Genomic DNA, 23990 nt, shown 5'->3' on the forward strand with positions numbered 1-23990 from the left:
TTCTACCTCACTGCTTCCAAAATATTGAGGTAATCTCCTTTTTACTTTGTTTTTTAAAATAAATTTTTATTGCTATATTTTGATTTTACATCATCTAGATTTCTTTCTATATTTTTCCACCTCCCCATAATGAAGAGAAAAAAAAATTCAGGAAAGGAAACAATATATACAGTGAAAAAATTTGATTTTATATGCCATGTTCTGAATCTGAGGAACACTATCTCCTAATCTCTCCTCATCTCCTAATCTAGAGTGAGATTTCTTTTCATATCTCTTTTTGGGGGGTAATGGGAATGTAAATTTTTAAGATCTTCCCTGCCCCTAGGCTAAAGTATACCTGGAGCCTGGGGTGGGAGGCTTGTTTTTCAGTAGATACTTTTTGATTGGCCAGTGGGTCCAGAAGGTTGTTACATTCTCTGAGCCAGGAGAAGGCTATATAAACCCTGATTTGAGGCTTTGTTTTGGGGTTCACTTTGAGAAGTGTTCTGTGATTTGATCAGATGAGACTCTGGGAAGCTGTTGTTGAGAGCCCCTGGCTTTGAAAAACCCAGATGTTGATTTGGTATGGATATAATGGTTGGACAGTTTGGAAACCTGTCTACTTGAGCTGTTTCTCTGTCTTGATAATTCTGTCTGTATACTCTAAAGTTCGGGGTGCTGACCTTTTTTCCCCTGAACTAGTAAACAATACATATTTGACTGATTAAAGTAAGCTTGTTAACCCATTTTGAGTTGCTTTCCTTTAACAAAGCAGATCTAAGAACCTGTGTTGGCAGCCACCCTGGGGACACTAGGGTGCTTGTTGATACAGGGGGTCAAGCTTGCTCCTTAGAATTATCTGTCATTCGCTTTTTTTTTTTTGTTTTAAATTTTTTCCTCTTTTTTATTTTTTTAGTTTACATCATTCATTTCCACAAGATTTTGAGTTACAAATTTTCTACCCAACCCACCAGCCCAAAACAGCAATCCCGCTGAATATCCCCTCCCCCAATTTTATCTTTCCCATATCTTCCCCCATCCCCCCTCCAACTTTCCAGTAGGGCATGGTGGATCTCTATGCCCCAGTGCCTGTATATATTATTTCCCAGTTACATGTAAAATAATAATAATAATTATATATATATATATATATATTTATTTAAACATTTGATTTTAAAACTTTGAAATCCAGATTCTTTCCCTTCCTCCCTTGTCACCCACCCTTACTGGGAAGATAAGCAATTCAATATAGGTTGTACATGTGTAGCTATACAAAACATTTCCATGTTGGATATATTGTGAAAGACTGACTATATTTTCCTCCATCCTATCCCACCACCCACTTGTTCTATTCTCTACTTTGATCCTGTACCTTTTCAAAAGTGGGTGCTTCCAACTTCCCTCCCCCCCAGCCTGACCTCTCTTCCATCATCCCCCCCTCTCATCCCCTTTCCCCCTACTCTCTTGTAGGGTGAGACACCTTATTTAGTGTGTATTTCATTCTTTCCCTAAGTCAAATTCAATGAGAATATGGTTGGCTCGTTCTCTTTTGCTTTCCTTTTCGTCCCCTCCATTGTAACCATTTTCCCTTGCCTCTTCTATATGAGATAATTTACCCCATTCTGTCTCTCCCCATCTCCTCTCATTACATTCCTCTCTCACCTCTTAATTTCACCTTTTAAGTATCATCCCTTCCTATTAAATTGGTCCTGTGCCCTCTATCTATGTATACTTATACACATGTCTACACACATTCACATATGTATTCATATGCCTATATACCCTCCTATATAGACATATATATGTGTATACACACACATTTCTATTCCCTTCAACTATTCTCATACTGAGAAAAGTTTCATAAGTTACAATTATCGTTTTTCCATGTAGGGGTGTAAATACTTCAACTTTGATAAGTTCTTTAATATTTCTTTTCCCTGTTTACTTTCTCATGCTTCTCTTGCTTTTTGTATATGAATGTCAAATTTTCTATTCAACTCTGGTTTTTTCAGCAAGAATGCTTGAAAGTCCTCTATTCCCCTGATTGACCATATTTTCCCCTGAAACATGATACTTAGGTTTGCTGGGTAGGTGATTCTTGGTTTTAATCACAGCTCCTTTGACCTCCAGAATATCGTATTGATCCCTCAGTGTAGAAGCTGCCAAACCCTGGGTTATCCTGATTGTGTTTCCACAATATGCAACTTGTTTCTTCCTGGCTGCTTGTAATATTTTCTCCTTGATCTGGGAACTCCGGAACCTGGCTACAATATTCCTAGGAGTTTTCTTTTTGGGATCTTTTTCAGGAGGTGATCATTGGATTCTTTCAACCTCTATTTTCTCCTCTGGTTCAAAACATCAGGGCAATTTTCCTTGAGAATTTCTTGAAGGATGATTTGTAGGTTCTTTTTTTGATCATGGCTTTCAGGTAGTCCAATAATTTTTAAATTCTCTCTCCTGGATCTATTTTGCAGGTCAGTGGTTTTCCCAATGAGATATTTCACATTGCCTTCTATTTTTTCATTTGTTTGGATCTGTTTAATAGTATCTTGATTTCTCATAAAGTCACAAGCTTCCTTTTGCTCCAATCTAATTTTGAAGAAATGATTCTCTTCAGTGAGCTTTTGAGATTCTTTTTCCATCTGGCAAATTCGACTTTTTAAGGCATTCTTCTCCTCATTGGCTTTTTGAGCCTCTTTTGCCATTTGGGTTAGTGTATTTTTTAAGGTGTTATTTTCTTTAGTCAGGTTGTTGACTCTCATTTCATAATTTTATTGTATCATTCTCATTTCTCTTCCCAATTTTTCTTCCACTTCTTTTATTTGGTTTTCAAAATCCTTCTTAAGGTCCTCTATGGTCTGTACCCAGCTCATATTTTTCTTGGAAGCTTTTGGTGCAAGAGTTCTGACTTTGTTGTCTTCCTCCTGTTCCATGCTTTGATCCTTTTTGTCCCGAAAATAGGAGTCTAATGTCGGATTGTCTGCTTGCTTTGCTTCCTTTGCTTGTTCATGTTGCCACTCAGTTACTTGACTTTTGAGCTTTTTGCCACAGTAGAACTCTGCTACCAGAGAGGGGAGCTTTGTCCCAAATCACTGGGGTTTTCTCAGCTGCTGGAACTATTAGTTGGGCACGCTCTCTGAAACCTCCACATGCTCTGGCAAACTGGTCACACACTCCAGGACCTCCACCCTAGACCACAATCCAGATCAAAGCAGATTAAAGCAAGAGTGATTATCCCTCACACTGGTTGTTTGATCCCTCTACAATCTGCAGGCCAGGAGCTCTGAAGCAGCCACGTGGTGGCTGCCATGCCTCAGCCGCTTCTCTCTCCATGGGTTAAAGCACAGACCACACTCCCAGACTCCTGCTTCCCAAGGTACACAGTGCACTGACCTCTCACTTTGTCCTTAACATCTATGGGTTGATAATTCTGGAAACCTCCACATCTGCTGGTGATCTAAAGTCCCTCCCTCTGGTGGCTGGTTTTGGCCACCATGAGGCTTAAACCTCGGGCTCACATGGGGCTGGGCTTGGCTCCTAGAGCACTGTGCTGACCCTTTCCTGCCATCCTGCTGGGCTGTCTTCAGTGGGAAGTTAGCTTCTCTCTGTCATTTTGTGGGTTCTGTAGCTCCAAAGTTTGTTTAGAGTCACTTTTTACATGAATTGGAGGAGGTGGAAGCAGGAGCCTTGCAGATGTCCTGTTTCTACTCCACCATCTTGACTCCACCCCCTGTCCTTCATTTTTGAATGTCCTTTTGTGGTGACTGGTCTTTCAATTTATAATACTGAGTCATTGTTTTATTATTTCCCTGGCTGTAGTTAATTTCACTTTGTATCAGTTCATTTGAGTCTTTCCATATTTCTCAGAATTCAATATATTCATTGTTTCTTACAGCACAGTAATATTCCATTATATTTACATACCATAATTTGTTCAGTTTTTCCCTATTCTCTGGGCATACCCTTTGCTTCCTGTTCCTTGATACCGCAAAAAGTGCTGCTATATAAATATTTTAGTGCATATGGCACCTTATTTTTTGTTGGTGGCCTCCTTGGCTGCTGGCCTAACATCCACTTTTCCCTGTATGTAGGCACAGACAGCAGGGGTGTGGCTAAGTATTATTGATGATCACAGCTCTTGCTCTGCATTGCTTTCAGGTTTACATACTATTTTCCTTACAACTTTGGGATGTAGTCAGGGCAACTATTGTTATGTTTTTTGTAAATTGATGGATACATGAATGAGTGAATGAATGAAAAAATTTATTTTAATTATATATTTACTCTGTATCAAACACTATGCTAAGCACTGGAGTCATGAATCAAAATTGGGATAGTACCTGCCATTAAGAAGCTTACATTCCAACTGAGGGAGATGGTACATAAAGGATGTCCCAGAAGTCTTAGCTATAATAGCTTAAAATGGCACTGAGACTTTTGGAATGTACTATATACAGGTTCCCAAGGTTGGTGATAGTGCCCCTGGAGTTGCTGGAACTAGTAGTTTCCAGTATAATTGTGGGGCATTGAATAAAAATAAGGAGGTAGTGGAAGCATAAGGAAAGAAGAGAAGGGAAGAAAATTTTGAAAATTCCTTTGTATATGTTTCATCTGTTGTGTAACAGAGTTAAAGTTGTAGAGATTACATTATTTTCCAAATAAACACACAAAATGAAAGTTAAAACAATGAGTGGTCAAGTTTGCTGTCAGTTCTTAACAAGTGAGTGTTGGAAGGTGAGTGTGTCTCATTATCAGGAAGTTCAGCATGCATTGGCAGGAATATGTGCATGTATTGACTTGCTTACAATATTATACTAATGGTCACATGACACAGTATTGTATCATCAAAATTTCAATGAAGGAAAAAACCCACAGATTTATGACAAATTATTAGATTTAAGATGCATCATTTAAAAATATTTTGTTTTTAAAAATGACACAAATAAAAAAAACATTAAAAGGTTAATGAAAGTGGATTTTCCGGGGGGGGGGGGTGCTAAGTAATTTTTTTTGAAAAGGGGGTGGTAGGTCAAATAAGTTTGGGAACCCCTGATACTCTATATAGGAAGAATAGTCTGAGAAATGAGTCTCTATGGAGTTCAGGGTTGCTGATGAGGCAATCACTTTATCTTCCTTTAACAGGACAATGGTAGTATTGATTTGATTAGAAGTAGAAAGAAGGTGGGGGAGCTGGAGGTAACACAACTTCTGAGTCCATCTCTCCCTCTTAGCTTCCTTCCAGTCTCATCTGAAGTCCCACCTTCTGCAAGAAAGCTTTCCCAGTCCTCCCTAATCTTAATGCCCTCCCTGATATTACCTCCTGTCTCCCAATTTTTCTTGTATATGTTTTGTTTATGCATAGTTATTTGCCTGCTGTCTCCCCATAGACTGTGGCTCCTTCATATCAGACACTGGTCTTTGCTTTACTTTGTATCCCCAGAGCTTGGCATAGTACCTGGTACGTAGTAGGTAGTACATGGTACTTGATCAATATTAATTGATTGACTGGCTTCCAGGCAAGGCAGGTGGCAAGATGGCCAGGGTGTATGTCTGGATGCAGTGTAAAGCGTGGTTAGATGAAGAAACTAAGTCTCAGAGACTTGTGCAGGGACCTGCATCTAGGGACACAGACAGGATTCAAACCATAGTCTGCTGACTCCTCTGCTCTACTAACCATGGGAAGGGGAAGGAAGCAATTCTTAAGCCTTCTGCCCCTGCCACCCAGCCTAAGCAACAATTGGGATGAACCCTGAAGCATCACCACAGCCATAAATCCAATGCAATTCAACTTGAGAAACACTCAAGTATCTTTATCTGTTATATATACTGTTAGGAGCGAGGGATACTAATATGATTTAGTGGAATGTAAACTCTTTGAAGGCAGGGACATTTCACTTTTATATTTGTGTCTCCTGGAACACAGTGCATGGCACATGGTAGACACTTTAAATGATATAATAGTGGGATAAGAAAGGGATACAAATAACTGGGATACAAGTTAAAAGCTGGACTTTGAATCTGGAAGACCTGAGTTCTAATCCTTCCTCAGACACTTAGGACTTGTGTAATCCTGGGCAAATTGCTTACCTTTCAGCCTCAGTTTCCTCATCTGTCAAATGAGGATAATAATGATCCTTGCCTCATAGGGTTATTGTGAATGTCATATGAGATAATGTGTGTAAAGGTCTTTGCAATATTAAAGTGCTATGTATGTCATTAGCTATTATTATTGCATTGGTGTGGGGAACTTTTGGTGAGGAAATTCCCTCTCCCAGCACAGTCGCACTTGCTCTGCATCTCACTAGGCAGAGAGGTGGCAAAGTGGATAGACTGCCAGCCCTAGAGTCAGGAGGACCTGACTTCAAATCTGAGCTCAGACACTTACTAGTTGTGTGATCCTGGGCAAGTAATTTAGCTCCATTTGCCTCAGTTTCCTCATTTGTAAAATGAGATGAAGAAGTAAATGGCAAACCACTCAAATATCTTTTCCAAGAAAACCCCAAAAGGTATCATGAAGAGTCAGACATGACTAAAACAACTGAACAACAACTACATCTTAATAGTCTTAGAGGGTTGGTGGCTTGCCCAGTGTCATGTGACAAATTACATGTCAGTCAGGACTTGGACCCAGGGCTTCCAAATTCCCATGGAGACAGGAAAATGGATCCATCCCTAAATTCATCCATTGTTAGAAATCACAGGTACATCGAAGTCAAACCGAAAAGGCTGAGGTATTGGAGTGGGTGGAACCATTTCTAGTGTGGAGAGACCAGGGAAGGTGTTACGGAGAGGCTGGATCTTGAAGGGAGAGAAGTTTTTAACTGGTAGAGATATGGGAAAAATCTCTTCTAGGATTGGGGACAGGTAGCCTGCACAAATACCCAGAGGTGGGAGGGTAGAGGAAGAAATGATGAATGACTCATGGTTCACTTTGGCTAGAAAGTCAAGTGCCTGAAAGCTAATTGAGTGAAATGAGGCTAGAAGGTGAGACTGGACTACAGCCAGCTTCAGGCAGCATAGCCAAGAAGTGACCACTGCCATATGTTTCCGGCAGCCCCATGAGGGCTCGTCATATTACTCAGGACATACAACCCAGGCCAGTACTTAAATGTTGGAGGACAGCTTCCTTTCAGTGCAGATGTTAGCAAATTGGATTTTTGGAGAGAACTCAAACTAGACCATCAGCATTTTGGATGTCAGTGAAAGATGGTGCTGTAACTGGCCAGATTGAAGCACAGCATGGGAAGAGGATGCTCATCTCTGTTCCCCTTGCTCACCTCTGGTCATGCTACTGAGCTCCACCCCTGCCCTCCTCCCCAGCTTCCCTTATGCAGGAACTTTGTCCCTTTCCTTTACAGAAAAAGCATGGCATTGGAGACAAGATCAGTGTTCCCATCCTGGCTTTGACACTTAACTTGTTTTATGACCATAGGCAAGTCACTCAGCCTCAGCCTCGGTTTCCTTATCAGAATAATGGGGATAATAACGGTTGAGCCTCTCAGGCTCCTTTCAAAAATCCAATTTCTTTCTTTTATGTTTTTAAACAATTATTTCCATAACAACAAATTTATTATTTATTGATTTTTAATATTCATTAAAAAAATGAGTTCCAAATGCTCTCCCTCCTTCCAGTTCCTCCCTCACCTATTGAAAAGGCAAGAAATATTATATTAGTTATACATGTGAAATCATACAAAACATATTTCCATATTAGTGGTTACTAAAAAAAAGTGAGAAAAATGAAGTGAAAAAAATATACTTCAATATGCTCTCAGAGTTCATCAGTTCTTTATGTGGAGGGGATAGCTTTTTTTCATCAGGAGTCCTTCAGAATTGTCTTGGATCACGGTCTTCATCAGAGTAGATAAGTCTTTTCACAGATGATCATCCTTACAATATTGCTGTTATTATTTACAATGTTCCCCTAGTTCGGTTCACTTGACTTTGTATCAGTTCATGTACATCTTTTTAGGTTTTTCTGAAAGTATGCTGCTCATCATTTCTTATATATAATAATATTCCATTACAATCATATGCCACAACTTGTTCATCCATTCTCCAATTGATGGGCATCCCCTTGGTTTCCAATTCTTTATCATCACAAAAAGAGCTGCTATAAATTTTTTTGTACATATAAGTCCTTTCCCCTCTTTTCTTTGATCTTTTTGGGATATAGACCTATTAGTAGTATTGCTGGGTCATAGGGTATGCCCAGTTTTATTGCCCTTTGGACATAGTTCCAAATTGTTCTCCAGAATGGATGGACCAGTTCACAACTCCACTAACAGTGCATTCATTATTGTCCCAGTTTTTCCATATCTCCTCCAGTTTTTGTCATTTCCCTTTTCTATCAAGTTAGCCAATATCATAGGTATGAGGTAGTAGTTCAGAGTTGTTTTAATTTGTATTTCTCTGATCAATAATGATTTACAGTATGTTTTCATGTGACTACTTCATGTGACTTTCATGATTTCTTTTTCTGAAAACTGCATGTTAACATCCTTTGATAATTTATCGATTAGGTAATGACTTTTTTTTTTTAATAAATTTGTCTCACTTCTTTATATATTTGAGAAATGAGGCCTTTATTAGAAAAACTTGCTGTAAATTCCCACCTACCCCCTGCTCCTCAATTTCCTGCTTTCCTTCCAATTTTGGCTGCATTATTTGGGTGCTAAACCTTTTTCATTTCATATCATCAAAATTATCCATTTTACCTCCCATGATATTCTCTGTCTCTTATTTCATCATAAACTCTTCTCTTGTCCATAGATTTGACAGGTAAGATTTTCCATGCTCCCTTAATTTGCTTGTGATATCATCCTTTATGTCCAGATCACATACCCATTTTGACCTTATCTTGGTATACAGTGGGAGATGATGATCTCTGTTTAGTTTCTGCGAAGCTGTTCTCTGGTTTTCCCAGCAATTTTTGTCAAATAGTGAGTTCTTGCCCCCCAAAGCTTGGATCTTTGGGTTTATCAAACACTAGATTATTATGGTCATTTATTACCATTTGTTGTGTACCTAATCTACTCCACTGAGCTACCACTCTATTTCTTAGCTAATACTAGATTGTTTTGGCGATTACTGCTTTACAATACAGTTTGAGACCCAGTACAACTAGGCTACCTTCCTTCACATTTTTTTTTTATTTCTTTGATACTTTTGACCTTTTCTTCTTCCAGATGAACTTTACTATTTTTTCTAACTCTATAAAATAATTCTTTGGTAGTTTGATTTGTATGGCACTGAATAAGCAAATTAACTTAGATAGAATTGTAATTTTTATTATATTGGGTTGGCCTACCCATGGGCAATGAAAATTTTTCCCAGGTGTTTATATATGTCTTTATGTGAAAAGTGTTTTTAATTGTGTTTACATAGTCCCCGGGTTTGTCTTGGCAGGTAGATTCCCAAATATTTAAATTGTCTGCAGTTATTTTAAATGAAATTTTTCTTTCTATATCTTCCCGCTGGGTTTTGTTGGTAACATATAGAAATGCTGATGATTTGTGTGAGCTTATTTTATATCCTGCAGTTTTGTTAAAGTTGTTAATTGTTTCAAGTAGTTTTTAAATTGATTCTCTAAGTACACCACTATGTCACTTGTAAAGAGTGATAATTTTGTTTCCTCGTTGCAATTTTTATTCTTTCAATTTCTTTTTCTTGTCTTATTGCAATAGCTAGCATTTCTAATGCCACATTGAATAATAATGTTGATAATGGACATCCTTACTTGACCCCTGATCTTGTTGGGAAGACTTCTTGCTTTATCTCCATTATAGATAATGCTTGGTCTTGGTTTTAGATAAATACTTCTTTTTATTTTAAGAAAGACTAAATTTATTTCTCTGCTTTCTAGTGCCTTTTTTTTCTTAAATATCAATGGGTGTTGTATTTTGTCAAAAACATTTTCTGCATCTTTTGATATAATTATATGATTTTTGCTGTTTTTGCTACTGACATGGTCAATTATGCTTATGGTTTTCCTAAAATTGAACCAACCCTGTATTCCTGGTATAAATCTCACTGGTCATGGTGCATGTTCTTTGTGATGTCTTGCTGTAATCTCCTTGCTAGTATTTTATTTAAATTTTTTTCATAAATATTCATTAGGGAAATTGGTTTAGTTTCCTTTCTTTGTTTTTGCTCTCCTTGGTTTAGGTATTAAAACCATATTTGTGTCATAGTAGGAAGTAATTAGGACTCCTATTTTTTTCCCAAAAAGTTCATCTAGTATTGGGATTAATTGTTCCTGAAATGTTCGGTAGAATTCTCTTGTAAATTCATGAAGATCCAATTTCTAAGGAGCACTTTAACAATATAAACTCTCATTGTTCTCCCAAAATTCAACCTACCCCTGAAACCAAGAGGAGGCATCTAATCTTTGTTAGTCCCTGTGTGATCTTGGGCTATCAATCATGCATTTATTAAGCACCTACTGTGTGTCAAGGATTGTGCTAGGTGCTGGAAATAAAAAGACAAAAATGAAACAGTCTCTTGCCTTCCTGGAGTCTTCATTCTAACAATGGAAACATGTACATATAGGTATAAGCTATATTATAAAGACAATCAACTTTGAAAGTCTTTAGTAACCCTGCTCAACACAACCAGCTGTGATTCCAGAGGATTCATGGTAAAACATATTATTCATCTCAGATTGAGAAACACACATGCACACACATATATACATGTACAAACATACATACATGTGCACAATACACATAAACAATATGTATATATGCACAAACATGTATAGTTGAGCAAAAATATACGCATATATATGTGTATACATATGTACACACACACACACACACACACACACACACACATATATATATATTGGATGTGCCCAACATGGGAATTTGTTTTGCTCGACTATGCATGTTTATAATGAAGAATTTTATTTTTCTTTCTTTCTCAAAGAGGGGGTAGAGGGGGTTATCCAATTAAAATACCCACACACACAATGCATATAAAACAAGTACAAGGTAACCTAAGTGGGAAAGGCAGTAGCAGCCAGAGGAATCAGGAAAGACCTCATGGCAAGAAACTTAACTCTGAACTTCATCCTTTTCATATAAAATCAGGGAGTCAGACTAGACTAGATAACCTCTGAGGTCCCTTCTACCTATGATCCTGTGGACTTGGTATGGTGTAGTGGGTATCAAACTATGGGTGGAGTACTTCTGGGGGGCCTTTGGAGTTATCTTAAGGGGTTTTCTCCAAGTGAAACGTGTTACCATTTTTCAAATGTGTGTAGATGCTGTTTTGATTAATAAAAGGCAAGCTCATTTACAAACTTTACTGAATTCATAGCAGCTTTTTGCCATTATTAATTTTCCCAGTCAAAAATACTAATAGTACAGGTCTAATTGTACAGTTCTGAGAATTTTTTTTTGAAGTTAAAAAGGGTCCTTATACTTAAAAAGGTTAGGACCCACTTGTGTAATGGAAATAGCACTAAATTTAGAGTCTGAAGAGTTGGGTTTGGATCCAAGTTTTGGTACTTACTTCCCATATAAACCCTGGGCAAAGCACTTAACCTCCTTCCTCTGTGGTGTCAAAGGTCAAATTCTGTGAGCTAAATGTTGAGTCATTAGATGTTAGACTTAGGAGGGGAAGAAGAGAAAACCTTCATTCTGGTTTGTTTCCATAAATTGAGTCACTTGAGCTCTAGAGGTGAGTGTGTGTAGAGAAGGCTAATGGTCACAAAAGGGACTTGGTTGAGAGAGTGGGGAGGATTTAACTCAAATCATCCAAATCCTTCCGAAGGAGTTCCAAAGTACCATCTTCCTGAGGGCAAATGCTACCTCATTTGGAGATAGAATTTTTATACCACTGGAACTTGTCCAGTTCCTTGTCCTGAAGTTTCCCCTCACCTAAAGTGGTGGAACCATAATCATGGGAACTGGCATCCTGCTTGGTTTATTGACCACATTCTCCAGGAGAGAACTTGTTCACCTGCCATCAGTCAGATTCCATATACTGCCAGCAAAGAAGGATGAGTAAATACCCCACCCTCCATAGACCAGAGTTGATCAGTAAAATGGAATGAAATCCTGTTACTGAAACATAGTAGGACTGAGGGCTAGAGCTCTCCTCAAGCTATTATTTGGGAAATGCTCTCATTTTGACTTGCCTCAGTTTCCCTCCTTGTCATAAAAGAGACCATTTTCTTGTGGGGAAGGGGGAAACAGTTTGCTCCCTCCTCCATAAGGCCGATTAATAAATTGCTTTGAAAACGGTTACTTTCCCTTTGAGGATCATGTTATAAAGATACTGTTTTGGGACTCAAGAAGAAGCCTATAAAAACCCAGTAAGGGTGGGGGCTGGGAGGTGGGCTGCTCTGTTCCTGCTGCTTCTAATAGCTTTAGGGCCAGCTAGCGAACTGCCCTGTTTATCACACACCTCCTCTCTTTTACTCTTTCCTCCCAACTTCTCTTAAAAGCTCCTTTGAAGTGAACCAATTACTTTTAAGTGCAATCAGCCCAAGATAACCCTAAGCCCTCTGACCCTGGATCCAGGAATTTCTTACCCCTGACCCCCTCCCAAATAAGACAAATCTGATCAAACTGGATTCTCTGGTAGTGATGCTGATGAACCCTCATGAGGCAGCCTGGGTGCTTTCAGTACAAATATGGAGATGTTTCCTAGGACAATCAGTCCCGAGGGAGAAAGAAACAAGTTCCCAAAAGGAATAATTAGAGCAAGATTAAAAACACAATCTGGCTGAACACTCCCGCTTGGGAAGAGGAGGAGGACTGGGGGTTGGGAAGGATTGGATTAGAATCACTAGCCATTAGGTGAAGATTTCCTAATGCCCTAGTGAATCTCTGGTGGGAGAGGCAGGAAGGAAAAGGCCCATTTCACTAGAGGACAGAGTGAAGGGTCAGCAATAGTTTGGAAATCCCCAAAGTCATGGAATCTCTGGGAACTGTAGAACAGGTGTCCGAGAGCTCAACAGAAGTATTCCTCATTTTAAGGCTTTTCTATTAATCAAGGGCTTGGGTCTAAACATGTATTTCTTGGAGGCAGAAGCAGGCAGCATCCTATTTTGTGAATCTGAGGCTCTGGGATACCATAGGACTTAGAGGATCCTTGGTTTAGAATTGAAAGGGACTTTAGAAATAATCTAGACCAACCCCCTCATCTGACATTAGGAAACTGGGGCCCAGAGAGATTCACCCAAGATCAACCAGTAGGCAAGTAGCAGGGCCTCCATTAGACTCCAGTCAATCAAAAAACATTTTAAAATGCCTATGGCATGCCAGGTGCCTTTTTGATGACAAATTCCATGCTCTTTTCACTTTGTGGTGACTCACTCAGGGTCACCAGCAGGGCAATTTGCCCTTCTGAGTCTCCAACCTATTGCTGAACTCTTGTAAGGAGAGTTGTGATGATCCGTGACTAGACACAAGAATGATGCAGACGAGGTAGAAAGTGATTGACATGGCTGTGCTTCCCTGTGGCAGCACCAAAAAGCCAGCATGGCATGCTGAACCTGAAGTCAAGAAGACCTGGGTTTAAATTCTACCTTTACTATTTTCTAGCTATATTTATCTCTAATAATTATTAGCTATATTTACCTCTAATATTTACTAGCTATATTTATCTCTAATGTTTACAAGTATACCCCAGTCATATAGAACCAGGTGCGTGAGTCAGTGTCTTGTTTTCTTCATCCCTAAAATGGGGATAAGGATACCTATTATACTTATGTCACATTTTAAGTGCTAAGTGAGATAATACATATAAAGCATTTTGTGCAATTTAAGACACTGTATACAAGTATTAGTTATTATCAGGGCCTTATATAGATTGTACATATAATGTATAGGTTAACCATACATATGGCTATACCTTTTCAAAGGTAATAGCCTTTGTCAGACCATGTACTCTTATTTGGGAGAAAGGGAAATATGGTCACTATAGTAATATATCTAGGGGATGGGGTTGTGCTGCCTTTGGGAGATCCCTAAAAACTATGCTGGGGAATCCTCTGAGCATTGAATTTTCCCTGAAGGAGATTCCATGCATTGAGACTGATGATAAGGAAGAAAATGGTAGAGGCAAAGTAGACTTAATCATGTCCCTCTTGGGCAAGGTCTTAGTCATTCCCTCTTGGCCTTCTTAGACTAAAAAACTAGGTCATTCAAAGTAGTCTTTCAATAATATGTCATTGAGAAGCTTATTGACCTCCACATGATCAGGTTTCCTGCTCTAGGCATTTGGGTTTTGAACCTGACCTTGGAAGTCTATCTCCTTGAACTCATCATAGGTTGTATCATCATCATAGATCTTGGCATTTCCCTTGCCCCTACTCCAGCTCTAGGCAGCCCTGACCTCTGCACACCCCCATCTGAGAGGATCTAAGTCCTTTAATGTTAGTGAGGTCCTGGTTCTTCTCCTGTCCTCTATTAGAATAAAAGTTCAATGGGACCAGGATCTGTGCCAGATCTATTTCTAGGTTCTCAGTGCTTAGTTTTAGCACAGGACCTTGAATATTGTAGACCCTTAATAATCCCCAAGGATCATATATAGACAGAGGGCACAGTTGTGACTTGAATAGGATGGAATGATTATCTAAAAAAATTAAGTCAAGGGATGAGAAAGGAATGTACTGGGAGAAAGGGAAAGGGAGGGGTAGAATGGGGGTAAATTATATGACATAAAAGAGGCACAAAAGAGCTTTTAATGGTGGAGGGGAATGTAGAGGAGGTGGAGGAGGGAGCATGTGAACCTTACTCTCATAGGAATTGGCTCAAAGAGGGAATAACATAGACACTTAGTTGGCTATAGAAATCTATCTTGTCATACAGGAAAATAAGAGGGGAAGGGGATAAGAGAAGGGGGGAGCTGCTAGAAGGGAGGGCAGATTGGGGGAGGTAAAAGTCAGAAGCAAAATATTTTTGAGAATGGATAGCATGAAAGGAGAGAGTAGAATAAACAGGGAGAAAATAGGATGGAGGGAAATATGTAGTAATCATAACTGTGAAAAAAAAGTTACAGCAAATTTTTCTGATGAAGACTTCATCTCTCAAGTATATAGAGAAATGAGTCAAATTTATAGAAATGAGTCATTTCTCAATTCATAAGCAATCAAAGGGTATGAACAAGAAGTCTTCAGATGAATAATAGAAGTTATCTGTAGTTATAGGAGAAGATTCTCTAAATCACTACTGATTAGGGAAATATAAATTAAACAACTCTGAACTACCACCCCATACCTATCAGATTGACTAATATGACAGAAAAGGAAAATGACAAATGGAGGGGAAGTGGCAAAACTGACATACTAATGTACTTTGTTGAAGTTGTATACTGGTTCAACCATTCTGTAGAGCAATTTGGAACTTTGCCAAAGAGCTATAAAACCATGCACACACTTTGACCAAGCAATACCACTACTCCCTCTGTGTCCCAAAGAGATAGAAAACAAAAAATATCTACAAAAATATTTATAGCAAAGAACTGGAAATTGAAGGGATGCCCATCGATTGGAGACTGTCTGAACAACTTATTGCCTATGATTGTGATGGAATACTGTTGTATTGAGATGACAAGCAGGATGTTCTCAGAAAACCCTGGAAAGAATAATCCCTAAGGATCTGACCAGGCAGAAACCACAGAACCTTTCGGGAAACGATGCCAAACGCAAAAGAAAAAGGACTGGTCAGTGAGGACTTAGAGCCGCATATCCATCCCTCCCAACACTCCCCACCATCACTGAGGCAAAGCTCCTTCTTCTTCCAGCTTGGCATGTTTCCCTTTGGAGATTTCTCAGCCTTTTGGCCCCTTAAGTTTTGCCCATCTTGACTAGCTCTCACCTGCTGACAGATGTTCAGTCATGAACTGTGGGGGAGAGACAAGACATGAAGTGATTGACCATTGCTTACATTCCTCTAAGGATGACTCCAAATGTATTCAATCAGTCGACAAGGGTTTATTCAGCTGCTATTATATGCCAGGCACTGCTAGGTTTTAGGGAGACAAAAACAAAAGTGAAATATTTCATGCCATCAAGAAGCTTGCCTTATATTGGGGAAGACAACATGTGTACAGTTAGGTACATACTAAAAAATATAAGGTGCTTTTCTTTTGTGGGGAGGAAGAACATTAGCAGCTTTGGAGGGGGAAAGGGGAGAGAATCAGGAAAGGCTTTAAGTACAATGAGTATAAGATACAGCCTTTCCTTCAAGGCATTTGTAATTCACTTCCTACTTGGGCTGTTATTTCCAATATGAAAAATAATTTAATCCCAGTGAGAAGATGGAAAGCAGGGGCAGCAGGAATCAGGAAGACCCAAGTTCAAATCAGCCTCACTTACCAGCTGTGTGACCCTGGGCAAGTCACTTAACCCTGTTGGCCTCAGTCTCCTCATCTCTGAAATGAACTGGAGAAGGAAATGGCAAACCACTCCATTATCTCTGCCAAGAAAACCCCAAATGGGGTCATGAAGAGTTGGACATGACTGAAATGACTGAACAACAACAATCACAACGAGAAGATGGAAATCAATATGAGGAAAAGGAGCCTGAAAGCTCCAAATTAGTAACTGTGCTTTGGGGAGAGACTGAAGGGGAAATCCAGAAATGCTCCCTGTGAGGAGACCCCAAAGCAGCTGCTGAACCCTAATGTTGGGGGATAGCAGGGACTTCTTTGACTTAATCTGAAGGTGGGTTGGGCAGGAGCAGGTATAGAAGTAGGAGACAGGGGGTAGCTAGGTGGTGCAGTGAATAGAGCACCGGCCCCAGGGCGGTGGAGAACCTGAGTTCAAATCCAACCTCAGACACTTAACACAAAAACTGGCCATGTGACCTTGAGTGAGTCACAACCCCAATTGCCCCTCCAAAAAGGAAAAAAAAAAGAAGCAGGAGACAGAAGGAGGCAGGCAAGGGCAGTGGAAAGAGTGCTGTGTTTGCAGCCATAGCTTTTGGGCTTAAATCTCTGATTTGCCACTTTTACCTGTAGGATGCTCTTTGGGTCTCCGTTTCCTCATCTGTAAAATGGAGGGGGGGAGGGGATTTGGACTAAGTGGACTACAAAACTCCTTGGAGCTTTAAATCTGTGACCTTCTCACCTATGAAGGCTCTTGATCTCTGAGGCTTGGAAAGCTAGGCTGGGGGAGGGGTGATGGGTCTGGGCTCATGGAAGCTATTTCCAAGCTCTGCATTAAGCTAATCAGACCTGTCTTTGGGGCCCTGTAATCTCCAGCTGGCATCTGTAGGGGGTGGAGACGGTCCCCAGTCTGATAAAATCAGTGTTCATTTTTGTTTCTCAAAGCTCCAAGAGTCTTTGGCTGTGTAGAATGAAACCTGTGTCATAGGAACAGCATTTTAGATTTGGCAGAGGCCTTGGAGCTTTAGTTTAATGCTGTTATTTTCTAGATTATTTCTGAAGGCCTCAGTTCTAAGCCTATGATCACAGGAAACAGAGGGGTATAATAACAATAATAGATGGCATTTACATGGCACTCATTTTGGGCCAGGTACTGTTCTAGGCACTTTGCAAACATCTCATTTGATCCTCACAACAACCCTGGGAGGTAGGTGCTATTATTACTCCCATTTTACAAAAGAGGAAACTGAGGCAAATAGAAGTTAGTGACTTGCCCAGGGTCATACTGCTAGTGAGTATCTGAGGCTAGATTTGAACTCAAGTCTTCATGACTGCAGGCCCAGCATTCTCTATCCACTGTACTGCTTAGCTGTCTCTAAGTTAAATGACTTGTCCATGATCACATAGTTATTTGGAGGCAGAGTTTGGATTTGGACTCAGGGTTTAATTCCTAGTCCAATGTTCTTTCATTAATTCATTGTGTGTATGTGTGTGTGCTTTCTATTTTGTTAATCTCTTTTTCAATTTAAATGATTTCTATTTTGGCACTTAATTGGAGGGGGAGGAGGTAATTTATTGAGCCAGTGCTCTTTTCTGGACACCATGGTGCAAGGCTTTACAGGTGAATTCTGTTGCCATATATGTGGAAATGTCGATATTTTAGCTGCATTTTAAGAGAACAGTTCAAAGCAAGGGATTGTAACCCCGAATTTTCCTCCTTTAGCCTGTCTCCTTGGAGGAGTCAGGGATGAAATAAACTGATCTCTGGTCTAGGAACCTTGAGGATTGAAGGAGCTTCTCAATACTGGTTAAATAAATGTGTATGTGTTCCAGGGGAAAGTATGTGTGTAGGTGTTTAAAAGAGGCAGAAAACCATAGATTTAGAACTGGAAGGGGTCTTGGGGGCCACTGAGTCCAATTGACTCATTTTATACACAAGGAGACTGAGGGCCAGAGAGGTGACCCAGGGTGACCCAGCTATGGCAGGATTTGAATTCTGACTTTCCTGACTTACTTTGGTACTGCCGCCTGGTGCTGGAGCTATTTATGAATAAAACAACGTGGTTAGGGGACGGGCAAAAACGGGGGGGCTATTTGTGAAGGGGAGGTAGGAGAGAGGATTGGGATCTAAAGATATTGAGAAAAGGAAGCCTTCTTGGCTGTTTGACAAAAGGGAGGGGAAATTGATGGGCAAAGTTTGCAAAGGAATGAGACAGCCATTTGAATGGAGCGTGAGATGGTACCACATTTGCTTTATCTGTAATGGTCTGTCTCTGGTCCCTGCCTGAGAGCTCCCCTTTGGGGCAGAACTTGAGGGACGGCTGAGGGGTGATTGCTTAGCCTTCTTCCGGCACACTGTGGCCAGGAGGAGCAGGTACAAAGCATCTCCCTTCAGAGCTTGGTGAGAGAGTCAGCCTTCTTCATAGACTGAGAAATCCCCCAAATTCCCTCTGTGCCCTAGGAAGGGAGAAGCTAAGGGAGGGTTGGATAGGTGGGAGAGGTAGAAGGGAGGGAATGCTCTTTAGTTTTTCTAAATTTCCACATCTGTAAAATGGGGATAATAATCCCTGCCCCACCTTCTTCCTAATAAGGTTGTTGGGAGGATCAAGAGACAATGTATATGAAAGTACTTTAGTGCTATATAATGTTTAAAAAATTAGGATTAATAACATCAATAACACAGTAGATTGTTTTAGTGATGATAACAATTGTCCACTAAAATCCTAAAGACTCTTTGTGACATATGTGATGTTTAAAATTTTCAAGAGATAATTTCTGGGTAATTAATAGTGCTGGCATTCTATTTATAAAAGGAATGGTCATTTGGACATTTCTCTTGGACCAATGATGAATCCTGGAGGTGAGCATATAAACATATGCCCTTGGAAGGGTTTTTGTTCCTAAGGGTGGCAATCAACTCTGATTGGTTAACAACTGATGAGAGAATGAATATTATAATGAGAGGTGGACCTATTCTAACAAGGGGCTAGGGGGATGTGCATTTACTTCCAAATCACCCCCAATCTAGGGGAAATCTAGACAAAGGATCTATATCCCCCACCCGACCCTTAGTAGAACACCAGGTATGGGGAATGGTGAGTGGAGGATTGGGAGGGTTGGGGGGAGTGTTACCTTAGATTAAATTCTTTGTAAGGTTGGGTGGGGTAGCAATACCTAGATTGAGGAGAATGTTAATCCCACTCACCATCATCAATTCTGTCTTTTAGAGGCTGTGCCTTGAGCTGAGGGCTTTAGAAAAAGTGGTAGAACTCTGGATCTCCCCAAATCATTGGTCATTAATAATCATCTCTCACATGGTTTCTGAAAGTCTGTGTTCATAGGATGGTGAATCTGGAGCTTGGAGGGACCTTAGGAAGCATCAAGTCCAGCCCCCTCATTTTACAGATGAGGCAAATGACTTGCCCAAACCCACACAGGTGGTAGTAGGTATCAGTGCCGACATTGAACCAGGCGAATATAAGCTCTAGCCAGCTGGAAAAGCTTCCAGTTTCAGCTGAGCTGTCATAGGAGGCAATATGGCTCAGTGGGAAGAGAATTTTGTTTTGTTTTGGTTTTGCTTTTTTTGGAGGGGGGAAGGAAAGGAAATGGGGGTTAAGTGATTTGCCCAGGGTCACACGGCCAGTAAGTGTTAAGTGTCTGAGGCCGGATTTGAACTCAGGTCCTCCTGACTCCAGGGCTGGTACTCTATTCACTGTACCACCTAGCTGCCTCAGTGGAAGGCCTTTGAATGTAGAGTCAGAGCATCTGGAAAATGAGTTTTGGATTCCATTGTCTCTAAGTTACCTTCCAGCTTTAAATCCATGATGCTGTGATCCTATGACCGCAGGTTCAAATCCAGGACTGCCTGTGCAACTGGCCAATAACAGCCATAATAATAGTGAAAGGTAGCATTTACATAGTGCTTTAAGGTTTGCAAAATGCTTTACACATTCTCTCTCATTGGATCCTCACAAGAATCCTCTGAGTAGGTAGGTGCTGTTTTCATCCCCATTTTACTGATGAGGAAACTGAGGAAGACAGAGATTAAGTGATTTGCCCTGGGTTATAAAACTAGTAAATTTTTGAGGTAGGATTTGAACTCAGGTTGTCCTCAGTTCTATTAGTCATCCTTTCTGCCACGTTGATGCTGATGTCACTTCACCTTCTGGGCTTTTGTTTCCTCATCTGCAATATGAGGGTGTTGGGCTAACAGAGCCCTAGGGTTCCTTTGAACCAGCTGAATTTACATAAGCCCCACAAGACCAGGGTCTGTGCTAGACTTATCTTTGGGCTCTCGGTGCCACAGAAGTTTCTGGGCAATGATGTAAGAGGGGAAAGAAAGTTATGTTCAGTTGTTTCAGTCTTGTCTGGCTCTCTGTGACCCTATTTTGGAGTTTTTTGGGCAGATACTGGAGTGGTTTGCCACTTCCTTCTCCAAAGGGAAGCCTTAGGCTCACATATGCATACGGCACAACTCTCCCAAGCATCACCAAGGCAAAGTTCCTTCACCCTTCCATCTCTCCATGTTGCCCTCCATGCACCTTTCACCAAGCGAAGACTCTTTTGACCACAGAAACTTATAGACACTCTCCGTCTCCCAAGGTGTGGAGGGCCATTATAAGGGTCTGTGGAAGGAAATCCCCATCCTGATAAAATCACTGATCTTTTTGAAATATTGAAAAATATCAGTGGTGCTGTTGAATCCTTGCTGGCTGTCCAGAGAAGCGCTCCCCAAGTTTCTTGGACAGGTCCCTCTACACAGAGAGTTCTCAGGAAATGCTGTGGTTTCCTAGCTTTGATTTCTGGGAAGGGAAAAGGATGTCACAGAGGGATCTTGTAGAACTACAAGGCAAGAGGAACCATAAGGAAGATCTGGCTGGGGCTGAGCAGACAAGGGAAGCCCTCTCTCTTTGCACAGGATGAATTGCTGCTGTGGACATGATCTGGCATCCCCCAGTGCTGGAGCTCTACCTCCATCAGTCTGACCTTGGGCGCGGATTCTGATCTGGGCTATAACGCAGGCCCTTTGTAGATTCTTCTTCCCCTTCCTCCCCTCCTCTCCCAGTGATTTTCAGTCAGATACTAGACGCACCTTAGGTCGTTCCCTAACTCCATATTCCCTCAGGACTTACAAGTCAGCGTACCTGTGGTTTATTTCTTTACTCTCACCTCTGCTTGCTTTGTAGGTGCTCTTATATGATTTCATTTGTCCATAGAAGGAGCAGTATGGCATAGTAGACAATGCCCTGAATGGGAAGTCATGAAAGTCTGGGTTCAAATCCCACCAGTGGGACAATAAGCAATTTTTTTTAATGTCCTTGTACTTCAGTTTAAAAGGCTACATAAAAGTCACTTAATAATAAGGAAGATTTAGTGGCAGGGTTTAATAGCGTTTCCTTCTTGAAACAATAAAACACTCCTTATTAATCTGTGGTAGCAGGTAGGGTGCTAGACTTATAGTCAGGGGGACTTGGGTTCAAGTCCTGCCTCAGACACTTACTGGCTATTTGACCCTGCGCCAGTCACTTAATGTCTTCTGGCCTCAGTTTACCCATCTGTAAAATGAAGGAATTGGACTTGATGGCCTTATGTGATATTATGATGGTCACTTTCACGTTTAGCTCAATGTCCCCATGACCTTCCATTATGAGATGCATGTTTTTTTTTTTTGGGGGGGGGGGAATTGAGCAAAAGAGACAAAGTCCCCAACTGTGAAATCTTTGAGTACCAAGAGAATTTCCAGTGGAGATACGTCCTGTTTTAGTAGAGTTAGTTAGTTAGTTAGTCAGTCACTGAGGACCAAGCCATTTAATTCTGTATAGAAAGGCATGACAATACAGCGTAATATGCAGCAAGGGAAAAAGTAAGAAGGAAATTAGAAAATCATATCACTGAAGGGGAAAGGAGACAGAGCTCTTACTTAACTGGGCTGTGGATCCACCCTACTAAGGAGGGAGTGTGGCGCCACCTGCTGGAAGCAATGGAGTACTGTTTGTCCCCTGTCTTACATGGCTTTATTCGGTCCTTGCTTATTTAACACCATCCCAGGTCACTGTCTGTAAGTGCAGATGGGTGTAGCTGCTTGGGGCCCCTTTCATTGCTTATGAGCAACCTCAGCTCCTTCCCTATGGTCAGAGGCAAGGAGGTGGGAAGGGCTGGGCCAGGCCAGGCAGATCAGGGCAGGGCAGGAAACATTCCATGGACCCCTAAAAATAGTCTGGGAGGCAACCAGGAAGCAGAAGAATCAGAGCCCAAATGGGAAATGCCATCACAATGACAAAGAAGTCCAAGGCCAGAGCTGGGGGCAGCCAGAACCTTGAGAGCGGCCAATGCTACCTTCTTAATTATAGAAATACCCCCAGGGAAAGAATCACACAGGCAGTCTTCAGACTGAGTCCTGTCCTTGTCTATGAAGCTGGGGCCAGAGACTTCACTGATTAAAGGACAGACTCCATCTCCAAAAGGGAAGGGGGCATATACTTACTAATGGGGTTGGATGGGGAGAAACTGGGGTAACTGAAATTATCTAGTCCATGAAACTGAGGGAATTGAGGGCTTTCAGATTGTGAACCATCAACATAGGTTATAGGAAGGAGAAATAAAGTAGCAGCGTAGTCAGGGCAAATGATACTATTTGGGTCCCTTACCCTGATCCCTAACTATGCATCTATATTTTTTAGGATCATAAGAGATCTTACAGGTCATCTGGTCCAAAACCTTCATTTTACAGTTGAGGAAACTGTGGCCCAGTTTAAATAACTTGTCCAATGTCACACAGGTAGTGAGTGTCAGGGATAGGATCTTGAGATAATGTTCTTTTTACTAGTACCATGATTGGACTAAATTATTTCTAACATTCTATGCTCCTATGATTTCCTACACTGACTGATCGAGGTATCACTGTCAGAGCAAGCATCCCAGGCACTTAGAAAGGCCAGAGGAACTTTATAGTATACAACCACTGACTCTGTATACTATGTGGGCAGGTAAAATAACATCCAAGGCAGTCCCTAAAGGGAAAAGGTGTCCCTAAAATGGCAGCTTAGGGGGAATTGAAGAGCAGGGAGGAAATCTTGCGTTCTTCGTCTTGGTGGTGATGGTAGAGGGTGTGGCTGTGAGTGTGTTTTTAGGGAGATTTGTTAGCATCTTTTGGTGTTTCCCTGTCTTCTATTTGTTCCTGTGGCAGATCTCAACTCTTCCATTTCATCCCCACCCAGGGAAGAGGGCATATTTTCTTAAACAAGGGGAAGAAGTCACATCCCTTCCCGTCAGTCGAGGGGCCTCCACCTCAGTCTGGACCTGCACAGTCACACACACCCTTCTTTAAGAACCTTGTACCTGATTTCCTTTCTTGATAGCCCTAGGGCTGGCAAGGTCCTCCCTTTTTCTTTTCCCATCCCTATGATTTAGAACTTGCCTTCGGCTTAGAAAACCCCTCTCCCCTGCTACTTCTCCCCTTGCTCCCATCCCTATCCATCTCAGGATAGGCCTCTTCAGTCACCGTCCTTTGTTCCCCCGCCCCTGTGCCATTTGGATCTCTTCTTTTCTTAACAGACTCCACTCTATCTTGGATCGCTTCCTCTCACATTCCTTCCATTTTCTGGTGCTCACTGAAGCCTAGCTTTTCCTGTAAGATACTCAGATCTTGGTATCTTTTCCCAGACTTT

The sequence above is a fragment of the Petaurus breviceps genome, unplaced genomic scaffold, assembly GCF_028583685.1.
Source record: "Petaurus breviceps papuanus isolate PSGF00001 unplaced genomic scaffold, PetGlider_PUasm1.0 181, whole genome shotgun sequence".
Taxonomy (NCBI): domain Eukaryota; kingdom Metazoa; phylum Chordata; class Mammalia; order Diprotodontia; family Petauridae; genus Petaurus; species Petaurus breviceps.